Source organism: Coptis chinensis, chromosome 1 (assembly GCF_015680905.1).
Source record: "Coptis chinensis isolate HL-2020 chromosome 1, ASM1568090v1, whole genome shotgun sequence".
In the NCBI taxonomy this organism is placed as follows: domain Eukaryota; kingdom Viridiplantae; phylum Streptophyta; class Magnoliopsida; order Ranunculales; family Ranunculaceae; genus Coptis; species Coptis chinensis.
In genome coordinates, this window is record NC_141456.1 from 80500356 (window position 1) to 80509807 (window position 9452).

General features: G+C 38.2%; 1 non-coding gene across 1 annotated transcript; it reads left to right on the plus strand.

The window, feature by feature from the left end:
* Positions 1-3547: 3547 nt before the first annotated feature.
* On the plus strand, positions 3548-3651 carry LOC147525377 (small nucleolar RNA R71). Its single transcript, XR_015206054.1, has one exon. It is a non-coding gene; the product is annotated as a small nucleolar RNA R71 (small nucleolar RNA).
* Positions 3652-9452: the final 5801 nt, after the last annotated feature.

Sequence of the window (9452 nt, forward strand, 5' to 3'; positions counted from 1 at the left end):
GGTTTGGTGGGGGTTTGGTTTTTGAGAAGATTTGTAGCGGATTTTTGATGGTTGGCGTGGGTTTAATTAGGTTTATTGTTTAATTTTTTTTTTTTTTTTTTTTTTTTTTAGGTTTGGAGCTTGGTGGGCGTTAATGGCAGTTTTGAGAAGATGAACGCGACTGTTGGACAAAGGTAAGGGCGCGGGTGCGCTGCCGGTGGGCGCGGGTTGGGCCCAAGCCCAATTCGAAATTTTTGAAATTTTCGATTTTTCGCGAAACTTCAAATCAAAATTGCCGCTTCGTTACCGGTCCAATTTTTGTAAATGAGATATGAAAATGATCAGGAGAGAATTTCCAATCTAATGATCCATAAAACACTCTATTCCGACCGTAGATGACATATAAGATAGTGGAAAACACCTCGAAGTGCGTGCATAACGTACATTATGCGAACGACTGAACTCTAAATTTATGGATTATGTCAACCCGAATCGTAATACAATTGAACGGCCTAAGCAACTCCAATGGGACATAAAACATTCTAGGATCGAAACATTTAACACTTTGACTTCAAACAAATTTTTTACAACAAAGCTTAGAAAATTTGTTTTTTAGCAGTGGGTCTTTTAAAGTCAGATTCCCGAGACTTCCTAGATTACTATGTTTATCCTTTAATATATATATATAGAAATTTTTACTTTTATAATGAAAAACAATAAACAAAAAAGACATAATTCACCCCATAGAGAAACATGACTAAAAAATCCGAGAAAACATGCAAGAGTGGAAAACGTGAATTATGTTAAACATGGACTTAGGATCCGGTACTTACAGCCACACACTCCATAGGGAGGGCCCGGTTACCTTAATGGTGTACTCACCAATATATGGAAATGAAAGGAAATGCACCAAACACAAAATTTGAGTCGTTTATCGTCAGATACTCAAGACTTTATATAAACATATGTATGAACATGCAGTTTATCATATATCAACAACCGAAATAGTTGTGGATCATTTCATAAATAAATATCACAGAAAACATATCCAAACACAATCAGCACCAAGATTTCCTATGACGCAACCTAGTGAAATGAATGCGAAGTCGGATAACCCTATTACGTAACCTAGCATGCACCTTCTTTTTCATTTTTGAACGAGTGGGTGTTCTAGTAAATAAGTGTGGAAAAGTGAATGGTTGTGGAGAATATGGTGGATATGGATAAGTTGTAGAAGGACAGCATGTAAACAATGAGGATGTGGGTTTAGCACAAAACTCATTCATGGTGTGTGTAGGGACTATTTCAAGTCTGAAAATGAAGGTGTCAAATGCTTTTGTCTTCTGAAGTATTTGTTTACTAAGTGGATTTAAAAAATTATGAAGCACAAAAGAAACAAAAGGATCGAGTGCAAACTCGAGATTCCTTTGAAAGGGTGGAAAGAGGGAAGTCGAGGTGGATGTTGTGGAAAGTAGTTCTTGATAGGGTGAATCATCACCTGCTCTAAGAAACTCATCGAATTGCTCATCTAGATTGGTCATATCCTCGTTACTATGATAGTCCTCTACATCTTTGAGAAAGTCATCTATCTCATCCTCATCCGTAATATGTGTATCGACTAGTGTAGGGATGAAAATGTTGGAGTCTGAACTTCCAAAGGAAAGAAATTTGGGAATATGATTATCAGGGAACGTGTTGTTGAAATAATCTCGAGCAAAGCTCTCGATCAGGCTAACCTCTCCATCCATAAACGAATCGGGTAACTGTGTCTTTGTTTTAAAAACATTGACTTCAACAGCAAGATGGCCAAAAGACATGGACATTGAACCATCGCGGCAATTAATGAGCGCATTGGCAGTTGCTAGGAAAGGACGCCCTAAAATGATCAGGACAGAGTCGTTAACGACTTCTGTATCGAGGATGACAAAATCAGCCGGATAGTAAAAATCCTGAACTTTTACCATAACATTTTCGACCACACCCTTAGGATACTTAATAGACCGATCCGCTAATTGCAACGTCATTTTAGTAGGTTGCATCTCGTCTAGACCTATTTGTCTATACAAATAAAACGGGAGTAAGTTAACACTAGCCCCCAGGTCTAATAACGCGGTCGTCGTATAGGAATCTCCTAAGGTGCATTGTACAATAGGACGACCAGGGTCCTTGTACTTAACAATTCCATTATGTTCAGATAGAGTTGGGAATTGTTCTTAAAAATTACACAACTCCTTAAGAAACTTAGCATGGTGTGGTAGCTTTTTAATAGCTTCGAGGAAGGGAAGGTTTATAGTTAGATTCTTGAAAACGTCCCTAATCTCCTCATAATTAGTATCCCTAGTTAACACGGCTAATTTTTGTGGAAACGGTGGTTTCGTCTATATTTAGCAATAGTATCACCGGATGTTTAACCGTGGCTTTACGTTTCTTAGGTTGTGTTGTAACCGGTACCTCTACAAAGGGTAGGCTCTTGATTTCTTTTTAGGTATCTAGTAAAATAGCGGTGTAGGGGACTCTTGGTGGGGTAACTATAGGCATAGTTACTTTGTTATCAACCACTCTGCGAAATCGGAGAGTGGTGATGGCCTTTAGCTCACCTATATTTTCATATTCATTACTAGTATTATTGGTTACCTCAAAGGCTGTGTTTGTTGTTTTTTAGGATTAGGTATTTCGTGGCACGGAAACACACCTTTGGGTTGGGATTTATCTTGGGCCAACTGTTGGGTTAAATTATTAACGGATTGTAGAAGCCGTTGGTTAGATTGAGCCATGGTTTGGAAAAGTTTTGGCTCACTTGTATGAAGGTGTCAAACGATCCGGTTGTGTGGGTGTAGTAGTCACGGGTGGTGTGGACGAACTATTTCACGTGAATTATTTATGGGTGGATTTTGATAATTATTATTTACCTAACGATACCTCTATTAGCATTATAATTATTATAACTACCTTGACCTTGTGCTTGACCTTGTCGAGGTTGCACTTGGTTGTTATAATTATTAAAATTTCCCCGACCACGCCCTTGTCGTGGGTGGAGCTTGGTTAAACCGTCGTTGGCCTAACATATTGATTATTGTACCACGGAGGTGTGGCGTGTTGGTTATTTCTCCAACCGGGTTGGGATTTTGTCTCCAAGGGGCGTTTAGGTTCACTATTAATGGAACAAGCCTGTTCATAGGCTATAGGACAATGGAAGTCGGGATGCTCAGGGCTCCAACAGAAACTACATGGATTTGAATTTACATTCATGACGGGGATAGGCTTTTGTTGAACAGAAATGGCCTCTACCATTTTAGTGAGTGATTCGATTAGAGTTTTAAGCTCGGGATCGTGTTTAATTTCAAACATACTGGCGGCCTTAACTGTATTTGATGAACTAGTGGAGCAGTGGATATCATCACTATCCCCCCCCCCCCAGTTGTTATTTCGTTTAGTTTGATCCTCTAAAAATTTATAAGCCTTCGAGGCTCCTTTGCTTAAGAAACTACCCCCATTCATTATGTCAAGGACTTCTTTATGGTGGTGTAGAAGTCATTTGAAAAAGTCACGAACTAACGTGTCTTTCGCTAAGTTATGATGTGGACACTCTATAAGGAGATCGGTGAAACGATTCCAAGCCTCCGAAAATGATTCATGAGGATTTTGTCGAAAGAAATAAATCTTGGAAAGCATCTCATCCGTCTTTAGGGGTGGGTAAAATGTTCCATAAACAAATTGAACAAGTTTAGCCCACGAGTCCACGAGAATTAGCGCTTGGGCAGTTAACCAAGATGCCGCCTTATCGGCTAAGGTGAAAGGGAATACCCTTAGTTTAATTTGTTCCGCACCAACCGTAGGATGGTGGAATGTTGTTAGGACTTGTTCAATCCTACGCATGTGCTGATAAGGTTTTTCATGGTCTAATCCATGAAAAACAGGTAACAAATTAAAAATATTTGGGGGGATTTGGAAATCCCCCACTGGGTCTGCTAGAACGATGCAAGATTTGGGGCTATCACTCAAGGCTTTGTAGAAGTCAGAGAGAGGAGTCTCTTCGTCTTCAGGCATTATATCAGGTTGTGTGTGTGAAATAGTAGCTAGAGGTGTAGTGGGTGGTATACTAGATAGACTTGTTTGTTGACGTTGTTGTGTAATTACGTTCGGTGTTTTTGTTCGGCCAGACCTTAATCTCATACAAGGCTAAGACCAAACTTAGCTAAACACGTCAACACTCCAAACAATTCTGATATACTAGTATAAACCTCTAACAGGAGAAGGGAGGTGTGGAAGAAAGAAATACCTGATTGCGTCCTTGCTTCGCTTATGAATAGCGCCTTGTTTACGCGTGTTTAGTGTATATAACAAGTTAGAACACTGAAAAACTTGAAAAATCAAAGTTCGAATCAAAACTGTAGAAATCCGAAAAAATCTAGCTTAGGGCGCGGGTGCGCTCGCTTAAGGCGCGGTCGCGCTCCGTGTAATCATGAAATCACAGTGTTTTAGGGCGGGTCGCGCTCCACATGGGGGCGGGTTGTGCTCAGTGTTACAGTCTTTTGGGCACGGGTCATGCTCAGCTTGGGCTGGTCGTCGCCAAACTTCCAAGAATTTTGGGCGCGCTCGCTTCCACTTGAACGAAGTCCATGCAAAATTTTTTTTTTTTTTTTTTTTTTTTTTTTTCGAAAGTTTTCAATGCTGAAACAGACAACCACAGTATGAATCAAACAAGGGTGGGTGGGTGAAATGGGACTTTAAGAATAGTACTTACACTACGAAAACAATGCGAAAGTGAAACTAAGATGGCAGCGGCGCCATTTGATAAACGATAAAATTGAATAGTTTACCTACGAAATGAACAATGAAACTCAAAACGTAAGTAAACTAAAACTAAATTATGTGCCTATATTTATCAAAAATTTCTACTCTCAATCCTATGAGATATAGTGGAGTAGAGTGATTCGTTCCACTCCTAGTCCTTCCGCATGTTGTATTCTCTACGTATAAGTATTCTTAACTCTAAAGTCTAATGAGAGATTTACGAAGTGGCAACTAGACTACGATGCAACTACCCACAAGATGCAACTAGTCGACTATTAGAACAACTATGGGATTGCTACGTTGATTCTATGATAAGGAGTTAGAGGGGGATTGATTCCACCTTAACTCGACTTAATCCTACTAACGACGAATTGTCGTAATCCGAATTGAACTGCTTCGCAGGACAATATGGTTACTCCTAATCCCTAATTACATATGGCATTTCTACCAATTCATAACTAGTATGTGAACGATTAAACCCATTCTCATGGTGAACTAATCGTTTCTAGAGTGGAAAGGAAATTACGACGACTCTATGATAATCGAAATCAAGCTTTCATCAAGGCTTCTCAACCCCCTCAATGGAGGTTTAGTCGAGAATCATCACGCTATCATTCCCAATGGAATTCAAACAAGACATGATATAAAGATTGAAACTTTGCTTGTTTAAACCCAATTCAAAACTACTAATGCAATAATTTGAATTAAACTAATAATGACAATTAATTGAATCTACGAATTTAAATTAAACAATTAATGGAAATGAAACTAACTTATGGAGAACACTATTTTATTAATCTAATGAATAATAAAACAATGATTCAATACTAAATTAATAATCTAACTAATCTAAGTCTAGCTATCTACGTAATAAGGGAATTTAGATCTACACAATTGTAAATGACAAGAATCGAAATTAATAGAAATAACTATTTTATTTATCTAATCAATCAATAACAAAGATTCTAAGAGTTTAATCTAAAACAAGAATTGAAATGGAACTAACTTAATTAATCTACTGAAAACTAGATCTAGAATTCTATATATTTTTAAGTCTAACTATCTACCCTATCTACCCTATCTACCATTAACAAAGAGTGAAGCTTTGGTTTTTATACATTCAGATCCAAAAATCGTGCATGGGTTTGGAGCCATGTTTTGGGCCAGAGAATCAGGCTCAAAACCCAATTCTTTCAGTCCAAAAAGGCCTCTTCAGCTGCAATTGGCTTCAACAGACTTTTTGTCCACTTTTGCTCCTCTGATTGGGTCAGGGCTTAGACCATTGGAAAGGTCTTTCTGAGCCGATCGCTTTGACATAAGATAGGCCCCATTTCGAGGTCTGAGTCCAAAGATACGGCCTTCGGAAGTTCTGCTGACTTGTGTGCTGTTTCTGCCCGCATCAACTTTTCAGCTTTTGATCGGGCTTTAGAAAGGCTTTGTCTTCTTGAATCTTGGCCTTTAGTCACAGAACTCCTTAGTAACCGACCTTTGCTCCTTTATCTCGCTAAAGTGGCACATTTCTGCACATAATGGACTTTGAAGCCTGAAATGCATAAAAACACGTAATCAGTGTTAACTCTTAATTATTACTCGTATAATTGGTCTAAAAGTATGACTGTTACAGGGTTAAAACTACAGTTTTGGGCTCTTATTACCAACCATGTGCTACAATGAATTACATGAACTTAGGTACATTCCAGACTATTGAATTCACCCAAATCAATCTCTTTCCAGATGCCAAGATCATACCAGATAAGTGCTACCAAGATTTGGTTAACAGCCCTTTAGGACATTACTTCGGAAATCAACTAGAAGTTAGAAAGTGGACTGGTTTGCTTTATACACCAGAATACACTTACTCTCCTTAGATGGTTTGTGAATTCTATTCTTGTCTTCAAACCTTCAGTACTATGGGATACTTAGTAGGATCTCTTAAAACCATGCACTTATGCATAAGCCCCGAAGTGATCGCAAGGATGTTTGGAGTAGAAGATGAAGAGATTAAGCGTGAACTAACAGGATTGGTGGAGGATATGAGTTGAGGATTCAATAGGAACTTTCTAAACCAAGAACCAAAGAATGGGGCGCTCACCTACGAGAAGCAACTAGGACCAGGTTTGAAAGTAATAGATCGCAAGCGCATCCCTATAAACACGTTTGCTCGGAACCGTGCCTTAGCTTTGATGTGGATCTCTACCAATATCTTCGGTGATGCTAATCTATTTTCTGCTGATAAATATATCCTGCACTTACTAAAGGCTTTGGAGAACGGTGAATTCTACAACGTATTCTATAGAATGCTAACACAAATCGTATACGTCTTTCTTAGGAACACTAATAAGCTAGTGCTCCCCGTTTTTATTTGCAAGCTGGTACGTCACTTGTGTCCAGGCTTAGAGAATCAATACAAAGATTGGATCCCAATTCAAACAGTCAATGCACTACACATCACTCTTAGGCGCTTTAGACTCTTGGCTTAGGATTATACTGTTAAATTGGACATCAAATACAGAAGAAAGTTGTTGTCGAGGTGTTATTGGAGTGATGAAGATATTTACAAAAATTGTACCGACAAGGAAGTTTGGAAGATAATTTTTGAGCACATTGATAGCAATGACAAGGTTAAGGAAGGAACATGAAGAATCAAGAGTATGCAAAATTAATTTATCTTTAGTCCTTATGGTATAGTATAGTATTAGGAAGAAAGTAGTAGTAGTAAGTTTATTTCTTGCTGTCATGGGTTTAGTTGTTTTTATTTTTTTTTTCTTACTTTATCAATAGTTTATGAATGTGATTATTATTATTTTTTTATGAATAAGAATTCAATTTATATGACCATAGAGTGTTATGTGATGCATCTGTATCACTGCGTGAACTAGTGAGGTGAAATTCCTCTCTGTTTCGGTCAAGTAAGGTAGAATACTTTTGTGTTCCGGAACCAAATCATACTCTAAGTATCGATCTAGTTAAATGGGCCTGAATACTATTAAAAAAAAGCCCAATCAAATAGGGTCTTAGAAAAAAAAAAAAAAGACCGATCTTCTTCCAGCTGCACCCACCACTCCTTCTTCTTTTTCAAGCTACATTCATAGCTCCCTCATCGTTATCACAATGAGTTATCCTCATAACATAGTATCCACCACTCCCTCATCGTTATCACCACTTCACCCCACCCATTAATAGGGCCAACCTCCAAATATCGTTATCGGATTTGCTAATCGGCAAGACCTACTGCCGGTTAGTTCACAATCAGTTTCCAATTTTTAATTGTGTAAACAACTTTCCCAAATAGTAGTGATTCCGATTTCATGGTGAATTCGATTTCCCAAACAGTAGTGATTCCGATTATGTAAACTCTCTTGATTACGTGGTGAATCCGATTTCGCTTTTGATAAGGAGGTTTTGGGTATTTGGTTTAAGTTTGCCCTTGAAAAAGATTTAGGAGAAAGAAGGTTGTACTGAACGATTTTATACAGAGCAAGTATTTAAAGTTTCAGTTTCGTTCCTGCGATTTCATTGTGTCCTCTTACCCTCTGTTTGGCCATACACATTACACCAGCTCAAGGACAAGTTTGCAAACAGTTGGACATGACGACCGAACGAAAGATTCACGCAGAAATCTGTTATGGAGAGTTGTTTGATAACAATGCCATGAATGGATTTTTTAAACAAGAATGCGAAAATTGGGGTTGGGACTATCTCTTTTATTCTAAGGGTGATAAATATCATGAAGGTATTGTTCGACGTTTCTACAACTACAGAATCGATTATGAAGAGGTGAATGGGAAAATGGAATTGTATTAGGATAATGACTCTGAACCCACCATCATCACCCCTGATTTTCTAGTAGAAAAAATGGGAATTTTATTAGCACGCTATGGACCACAAACAAAGGCAAAACAATCATGTGATTATCAAGCTGTGTTGGGAGAAAAGGTAGAAGTAGATTCTACAAATTGTGTCTGAGTTTGCTCCCTTCAAGTGAATCAAATTTTGACATATCGTTGGATTTGTGATAACGTGATTGGGTCGAGTAATTTCTCTACAATCTATGAACCTGGTGGTCATATTCTATTTATGTTAATGAAAAGGGATAGAAAAATTTGTTTGGGAAAGACTATAATGAGAAATATTATGGAGAGGAAGAATGCAAATCATGGGTATCTCATCCTTCCAACTTTTATCACTAGGCTTTTGTCCGAGTTAGAATTGTTTAGTGAAGAAATAGTTGAGATGGAAGGAATAGATCTTAAAGAAGGACAGATTCCCAAGCAGATTTTACACTATCCACCTGGATTTTGGGAGTCTAGTTTACTGACAGACGAGGGTGAACCGGTTTTTGGTATGACACCAGCTCATCACGACCCTGATTCCCCACCTCCTTATTTTGAAAACATTAGTGTCTTTGATGCTCAGATGGATCCGAATGTGCGAGACATGGGTTTAACATTATTTAGGGGTATGCACAAATTGTATAAATATCAGAAAAACAAGGAGGAGATGAGTATTCAGCGACATAAGGAGTTGATGGAACATATTCTTATGCTCCAGAATAACAAAACTGAAACTTCAGTTCAAAATAGAGGTCGTCCAAAATCGAAATAGAGTCCTTTATCTAGGATTATGTATTCCAGTACTTCTTCATATGATCACTCATGTACTTGATTGTCTATTATGGT